Genomic DNA, 9,278 nt, shown 5'->3' with positions numbered 1-9,278 from the left:
AGTTATTCATTACTCTAAACACATACAGTGTTATTCATTACTCTAAACACATACAGTGTTATTCATTACTCTAAACACACACAGAGTTATTCATTACTCTAAACACATACAGAGTTATTCATTACTCTAATCACATTACATTACTCTAAACAGTTAGAGAGTTATTCATTACTCTAAACACATACAGAGTTATTCATTACTCTAAACACATACAGAGTTATTCATTACTCTAAACACATACAGTGTTATTCGTTACTCTAAACACATACAGTGTTATTCATTACTCTAAACACACAGAGAGTTATTCGTTACTCTAAACACATACAGTGTTATTCATTACTCTAAACACATACAGAGTTATTCACTCTAAACACATACAGAGTTATTCATTACTTTAAACACATACAGAGTTATTCATTACTCTAAACACATACAGAGTTATTCATTACTCTAAACACATACAGAGTTTCTATTCATTACTCTAAACACATACAGATTCATTATTCATTCATTACTCTAACTCTAAACACATACAGAGTTATTCATTACTCTAAACACATACAGTGTTATTCATTACTCTAAACACATACAGTGTTATTCATTACTCTAAACACACAGAGAGAGTCTATTACTCTAAACACATACAGAGTTATTCATTACTCTAAACACATACAAGTTATTCACATAAACAGTGTTATTCAGAGTTATTCATTACTCTAAACACATACAGTTATTATTCATTACTCTAAACACATACAGAGTTATTCATTACTCTAAACACATACAGAGTTATTCGTTACTCTAAACACATACAGTGTTATTCATTACTCTAAACACATACAGAGTTATTCATTACTCTAAACACATACAGTGTTATTCGTTACTCTAAACACATACAGTGTTATTCATTACTCTAAACACACAGAGAGTTATTCATTACTCTAAACACATACAGAGTTATTCATTACTCTAAACACATACAGAGTTATTCATTACTCTAAACACATACAGAGTTATTCATTACTCTAAACACATACAGAGTTATTCATTACTCTAAACACATACAGAGTTATTCATTACTCTAAACACATACAGAGTTATTCATTGCTCTAATCACATACAGAGTTATTCGTTACTCTAAACACATACAGTGTTATTCATTACTCTAAACACATACAGTTATTCATTACTCTAAACACATACAGTGTTATTCATTACTCTAAACATACAGGAGTTATTCATTACTCTAAACACATACAGAGTTATTCGTTACTCTAAACACATACAGTGTTATTCATTACTCTAAACACATACAGAGTTATTCATTACTCTAAACACATACAGTGTTATTCGTTACTCTAAACACATACAGTGTTATTCATTACTCTAAACACACAGAGAGTTATTCATTACTCTAAACACATACAGAGTTATTCATTGCTCTAATCACATACATAGTTATTCATTGCTCTAATCACATACAAAGTTATTCATTACTCTAAACACATACAGAGTTATTCATTGCTCTAATCACATACAGAGTTATTCGTTACTCTAAACACATACAGTGTTATTCATTACTCTAAACACATACTGAGTTATTCGTTACTCTAAACACATACAGAGTTATTCATTGCTCTAATCACATACAGAGTTATTCATTACTCTAAACACATACAGGGTTATTCATTGCTCTAATCACATACAGAGTTATTCGTTACTCTAAACACATACAGTGTTATTCATTACTCTAAACACATACAGAGTTATTAATTACTCTAAACACATACAGTGTTATTCATTACTCTAAACACACACAGAGTTATTCATTACTCTAAACACATACAGAGTTATTCATTACTCTAAACACATACAGAGTTATTCATTACTCTAAACACATACAGAGTTATTCATTACTCTAAACACATACAGTGTTATTCATTACTCTAAACACATACAGTGTTATTCATTACTCTAAACACATACAGAGTTATTCATTACTCTAAACACATACAGAGTTATTCATTACTCTAAACACATACAGAGTTATTCATTACTCTAAACACATACAGAGTTATTCATTACTCTAAACACATACAGAGTTATTCGTTACTCTAAACACATACAGAGTTATTCATTACTCTAAACACATACAGAGTTATTCATTACTTTAAACACATACAGAGTTATTCATTACTCTAAACACATACAGTGTTATTCGTTACTCTAAACACATACAGTGTTATTCATTACTCTAAACACACAGAGAGTTATTCATTACTCTAAACACATACAGAGTTATTCATTGCTCTAAACACATACAGTGTTATTCGTTACTCTAAACACATACAGAGTTATTCATTACTCTAAACACACAGAGAGTTATTCATTACTCTAAACACATACAGAGTTATTCATTGCTCTAATCACATACAGTGTTATTCATTACTCTAAACACATACAGTGTTATTCATTACTCTAAACACATACTGAGTTATTCGTTACTCTAAACACATACAGAGTTATTCATTACTCTAAACACATACAGAGTTATTCATTACTCTAAACACATACAGAGTAATTCATTACTCTAAACAGATACTGAGTTATTCGTTACTCTAAACACATACAGAGTTATTCATTACTCTAAACACATACAGAGTTATTCATTACTTTAAACACATACAGAGTAATTCATTACTCTAAACACATACAGAGTTATTCCAATTGAAACACTCACATTCACCTTTAAATAGCTATGGACTTTTCAAAACTAAATATGAAAAACATGTGGTAGCATTGATTGCTGATTCTGGAAGACAACTGACGCTGGGCCATCTAAATCTACAGCCTGAGCTGCTATCGATGATATATCCATCTTTATTGATCTTTACCACCCATGACGTCATGGAGGCATTGTTCAATCTGTATGCAAACGTCTGTCATGTAATGGATGGAGGATATACGTCATCAGGAATGTAAAGGATAAATGTAATAACATGATAGTTTAATTTCAATCCGTACTAAGCAACTCATGTAAGGAATCTCAACTGTGAAGCGTCTACTTTCAAGAAGGGCTAAAGAATAGAGCAGCCCAACAGAAGACAAACACAGCAAAAATGGCAGCAGAATTGTTACTTGACAAGTAAATGTGAATCGAATATATATATGTATGCCTTGTCACAAATGCTTTTCGAACAAACTTTATGGCTAACATCTTTTTCCTTTTTTTCTCGAAACGTCGCACTCACGAAATAAAAGAAGTCGCTATGGATAAGGTTTGTTCAATATTGTACATCCCCAATCTAAAATGCCACTCAAAGAAGATGTTCTTTTAATCTGTTAATCGAAATTTACATTTTTGTCCAAGTATTTGTATGTTCATGTAACATAGAAAGGCGCTGACACTACGAGAGTTATAAGGGTTGTAGGTATTGGGCCGGCGTTTTGTCTGTGTTCCTGTTGATCAAGCAGGGCCTGTCTGATAAGTGGCTGCATGGTGTCATGAAGGATGCTGGTAACACTAATTAAACAGCAATCAGTATTACACGCCATGAGGGAAGGCCATGATCCACTGGTAGCACACGCCATGAGGGAAGGCCATGATCCACTGGTAGCACACGCCATTAGGGAAGGCCATGGTCCACTGGTAGCACACGCCATTAGGGAAGGCCATGATCCACTGGTAGTACACGCCGTGAGGGAAGGCTATGGTCCACTGGTAGCACACGCCATGAGGGGAAGGCTTCATGGTCCACTGAGGGAAGGCCATGGTCCACTGGTAGCACACGCCATGAGGGAAGGCCATGATCCACTGGTAGCACACGCCATTAGGGAAGGCCATGGTCCACTGGTAGCACACGCCATGAGGGAAGGCCATGGTCCACTGGTAGCACACGCCGTGAGGGAAGGCCATGGTCCACTGGTAGCACACGCCGTGAGGGAAGGCCATGGTCCACTGGTAGCACACGCCGTGAGGGAAGACCATGGCCCACTGGTAGCACACGCCGTGAGGGAAAGCCATGGTCCACTAGTAGCACACGCCATGAGGGAAGGCCATGGTCCACTGGTAGCACACGCCGTGAGGGAAGACCATGGTCCACTGGTAGCACACGCCATGAGGGAAGGCCATGGCCCACTGGTAGTACACGCCATGAGGGAAGGCCTTGCCCACTGGTAGTACACGCCATGAGGGAAGGCCTGGCCCACTGGTAGTACACGCCATGAGGGAAGGCCATGGCCCACTGGTAGTACACGCCATGAGGGAAGGCCATGGCCAACTGGTAGTACACGCCATGAGGGAAGACCATGGTCCACTGGTAGTACACGCCATGAGGGAAGACCATGGTCCACTGGTAGTACACGCCATGAGGGAAGGCCTTGCCCACTGGTAGTACACGCCATGAGGGAAGGCCTGGCCCACTGGTAGTACACGCCATGAGGGAAGCCCATGGTCCACTGGTAGCACACGCCATGAGGGAAGACCATGGTCCACTGGTAGTACACGCCGTGAGGGAAGCCCATGGTCCACTGGTAGCACACGCCGTGAGGGAAGGCCATGGTCCACTGGTAGCACACGCCGTGAGGGAAGACCATGGTCCACTCGTAGCACACGCCGTGGGGGAAGGCCATGGTCCACTGGTAGCACACGCCGCGAGGGAAGACCATGGTCCACTGGTAGCACACGCTGTGAGGTAACAACACCGCTTTAAGCAATATTCTAGCAATATCACGGAAGGGAAAACAAGAAATGGGCTTCACACATTGCACCCATGTTGGGAATCCAACCCGGGTCTTTGGCGCTTTAACCACAAAGATATCCCTCCAGGACACCCCACAACCAACAGCAGCTGCAGCTTAGACCTAACTTATTGGAGGTAGGGGAAGGCATAACAATGACGTCATTGGGAAACACGTCCCCGAGGGGGCCTCATGCCCCAGCCAGTCCAGGCGCCCGAGATATTGAAGAGTTCAGAAGCATTGATATCAGATTTCAGTATCTGTTTAATTGTGAAACGTTTCAGCTACACTCTGTTAATTCATCCTTACCGTCATCTTGTCTTCTGGATTGTTGCCCTGGCTTGTACCGTGTACGTAAAGCTACACTTTATGTGAAATGTGTAACTTTTGTCGTCTACTTTTTATGGGTAGTCTTAGACAATGTAACCTCCCTTCATCAATATTGTATATTGCTGGTTTCGTCATTTGGAAAAAACACCAGGGCAAAGGTAAAGCACCACCAAATGAAAATTGAATTATATGAAAACGTGGCAATAATATACAGTGAAACTAAAGTTGAAGCATGTGTTGCACGTGCGGTGCACGAACATTTTGCTCTTCCTGGCTTCACTTGTATGCACAACTGTAGCATGTATCTGAGTGAGTGAGTCCATTTCAAGTTTCACTCTTACTCTTTTCCCATTGAATAACGTTCACTGATAAAGACCATATGGCCGGCATGTCAAGGCACCTTTGATAGAATGTAGTATGTGGCAAATGGTAGGCATGCATAACACCAGTATGTCATGTCGTGAAACAGGATGAGGCCTTAACGTCAAACAGTCTTCTTGTTCGAATACATCAACAAACAGGGGAGGGCCAAGAAAAACGAAATCTCTGAGCTCTGCTGGGCGAAATCCAACGTAGCGCAGCACCATTTTGAAACAGGCAAGGAATCCATGAGTTCCCCTATCAACAACCACTGTTTGCAGACGTTCAAGGGCTGCTGGATTTCGAGCACATCAAGCCAACAGACATACACAGCTGTTACCAACACATGGCCAGGAGCGTTTAATGTTGTGTAGAGTACTGGAACTTGCGATCATGGAGGAAAATCCATTGGTCAGACGAAAGTCGGTTCCTCTTGCATGTGACCTACAGCCGTCAGGGTGCCTGGAGACGCCGTAATACGGCATATGATGAGCAGAACGCCCTACAGTATCATTTAGTGGCGGTTCTGTCACGGTCTGGGGATGTCTCATAGGATTGTAAACTGGATCTGATAACAGTCAGGGGGTAGTCTGAACGGGTAAAGGTATCTGATAAATATCCTCGATGCGTCAGTTAATCCCCCACAACCACCCAATGCGTCCTCGTCCAATCTGTATGGATGACAATGCTAGACCAAAGTCGACGTGTAATTGACCATCTGTGCCGCAATGTCGTTGACACTTTAAACTGGCCTTCAACAAGTCTTGACCTCATTTGAACACACGTGGGACTAGTTGGGACAAAGAGTGAGAGCCAGGAACCATTCCAGTCAAACCATGCAGGAACTTGACCAAACGCTTCACGAAGAGTGACATAACAACGTCCCGCAACCTCCATGAGCAGGAGAGTTGGAAACGTCATCACAATAGCTGGTGGATACACGAAATTATTCATAATTGTGCCTCATAGCTCAATTCTATATGCTGGTGTAATACTTTTCATTCTGAAATCGACGTGATGTACAAGGCTTGTTGCTTCGACTCTTGAAGATCCGGGTTAGAATTGATCTTCAGTAACCCATGCTTGTCGTAAGGGGCGACTAACGGGATCGGGTGGTCAGGATCCCTGACTTGGTTGACACATGTCATCGTATCCCAATTTCGTAGATCAATGCTCATGCTGTTGATCAGTGGATTGTCTGGTCCAAACTCTATTATTTAAAGACCGCGGCCATTTTGCTGGAATACTGCTAATTGCGACGTTAAACAACAAACTACAACAACAACTTGTTGTTTCGGTTTCCATGGTGCCTGGTGTTATGTGCGCAAATATTGCATTTCACTAAAGTGAAATATTATTCACTGACTTTGAAATTTAATTTGTAATGGCACAATAATACTCTTATCTCACCATCTATCAGTTATTCAAACGTATTTCCTATTAATCCCATTGGTGGATAAATATTGGTGGTGCATAAATTTTGCCCATGTGTATACATCAATGCTAAAGATTATGAATAATGTACCATTGATGGCACAGTCACTTCTTTCGTCAGTTAGGCTTTTATAACTGTAGTGTATATCGACCAGTAGCCAATAGTCGACTCCATTGTGTTGATATCCTGTTCATGTATGTAAATGAAGTGACTAATCGTGTCTACAGTCAGCTTGATGGGGGAGGGGCTAGCAAGTACCAAATACGACGTCCATGTGTAGTCAATTACCACGTCTCAAGGACACCTTCAAGTATTACCTCGCATGTGAGGAAACGGTATCCACGACTATTCTGGCACAGACGGAAGAGACGGGAGGCACAGTCGTTTAAGATACCAACATTCTCTTTCTCTCTCTCTCTCTATCTATCTATCTCTTTCTCTCTCTCTCTCTCTCTCTCTCTCCTCTCTCTCTCTCTCTCTCTCTCTCTCTCTCTCTCTCTCTCTCTCTATCCCTCTCCCTCTCTCTCTTACACACTATGCTGTGTGTAACTCAATATACGAAGTATACATAAATATAGGTTGCACACAGCATATAGTTTTTGACGTGCTTTAAACCCATGGTCGCGAAACCATTCTGGATATGTTTCTCGCCTTGTAGCAGCACAGCCTACTGGTATATTTCAAACTGGTGTACGTCTTTGATTTAAGTTAACATAGCGCTTTTATTTCTTATCACTCTAACGATATTACAGAAATATACTTACAAAATGCACGACACACTTTATTCAGTTTGCAGCGATACACTGTTGTTCTGTTACAAGATGGCTTTTCCATGGTACCCTTACATGATCTATATACAACATGATGGCATGAAGCTCAGTACTCATGATGGACAAGGACGTGAATGGTTAACGCTGGCGTATAACTGGATAGCTGAACCAATGACGCCAAGTATTATAAAGAGGAAGACAGTTCAGCAGTGAACACATATACCATGACGTGAGGTTGTGGGTGCCTTGTGTAATGGTATATATAAAACTACAAAAAGTTACTTCAATATATGTATAATGAACCCTAACTGACCATATGTGATAAGGACAGTATAAACCCCTTTGCAAAATAGAAAATGCCCAATTTGTAATCTAGCTTTTTGCCTTCATTCATTGGAAATGGTTGGTATTTATCTTGACACATTTCCAACATCCGTTCAGTTCAAAATATTGACTGAACTTCATTGTTTGGACATTAACGAAGTCAATGGTTAAGCGAGATGTTTGTGCACAGTTTGAATTAACAACCCTAGAACAAGGAGCGGCAGTGATATCGTCGATGTTGTGGAAGGGTTTGGTGGTGGGCATGACGTTGTAGTGGGTATGGGAGGAGGTTCTAGCGACCTTGACGTATCCGTTCCCAGAGTCGCGGTGATGGGGGTGGTTGTCGTAGGAGGTAGTGTAATTGGCGTAGTTATCTGCATCGTTGAAGAAGGGGTGGCTGTGGTGGTAGTAGTAGTAGTAGTTGTTGTCGTCGTAGTAGTAGTTGTAGTTGTTGTTGGTGTTGTCGTGGTTGTCGGCGTTGTTGTTGTGGTGGTTGTAGTGGTAGTGGTTGTGGTTGGGGTTGTAGTTGTGGTAGTTGTAGTTGTGGTAGTTGTGGTTGTCGTGGTAGTTGACGTAGACGGTGTGGTCGGTGGCCCACTGAGCCTGTAGAGGACTGGCGAAGTGACGTTCACCCAGTACACGGCAGTAGATTTAACAAAGGTGGCTCTGAAAGAGATCGTCAGCAGCGTTACTATATACCAATATCTTGACCTGACACCTTCACTAATAAAGACACAGAACCCTGGGTGTATACGGAGCTGTATAGTATGGTTGGTAAGAATGATGACGGACACTATACTTGGATAATTAATTTAATAAAAGAAAAAAAATGAGAAAAATGTCAAAAAGAATTATAATGGATCTTCTCGAAGACAACACTTCAAATACCTACACCTTGATCATCCTCTGATCTTACCTCATTATGACATCGTGGTTGAAGTTGTCTGGTGGTGTCCACGACACAATCAGCCGGTCCTTCTCTATTCTGGAGGAATGACTCATGGCGGCCTGAGTGTAACCATACACACCATTACATAATAGACTACAATGCGTACACATTTAATACTAACATTAACATATCGGAGGGATAAGTATTTCTTACATGGGATAAAAATACAACTGTATAGTTTTCAGTATTCTTCAGAACCTTAGGCAAAGCTTAATCTTTAATCTCAAACATTAAAAAAATCTTTGATAAGAAAATATGCAATATAATCCCGACATGCATGAGCGACTGAAGCTACAAACCAGTACAACAACTACAGGTTGTATCGTATCAAGTCTGAATGGATAGCTGGAGATCTATGGGCTTGTAGGAC

The sequence above is a fragment of the Haliotis rubra genome, unplaced genomic scaffold (assembly GCF_003918875.1).
Source record: "Haliotis rubra isolate DU_JTF1 unplaced genomic scaffold, ASM391887v1 Scf52, whole genome shotgun sequence".
NCBI classification, from domain to species: Eukaryota; Metazoa; Mollusca; class Gastropoda; order Lepetellida; family Haliotidae; genus Haliotis; species Haliotis rubra.
Note: the sequence above shows the minus strand (reverse complement) of the source record.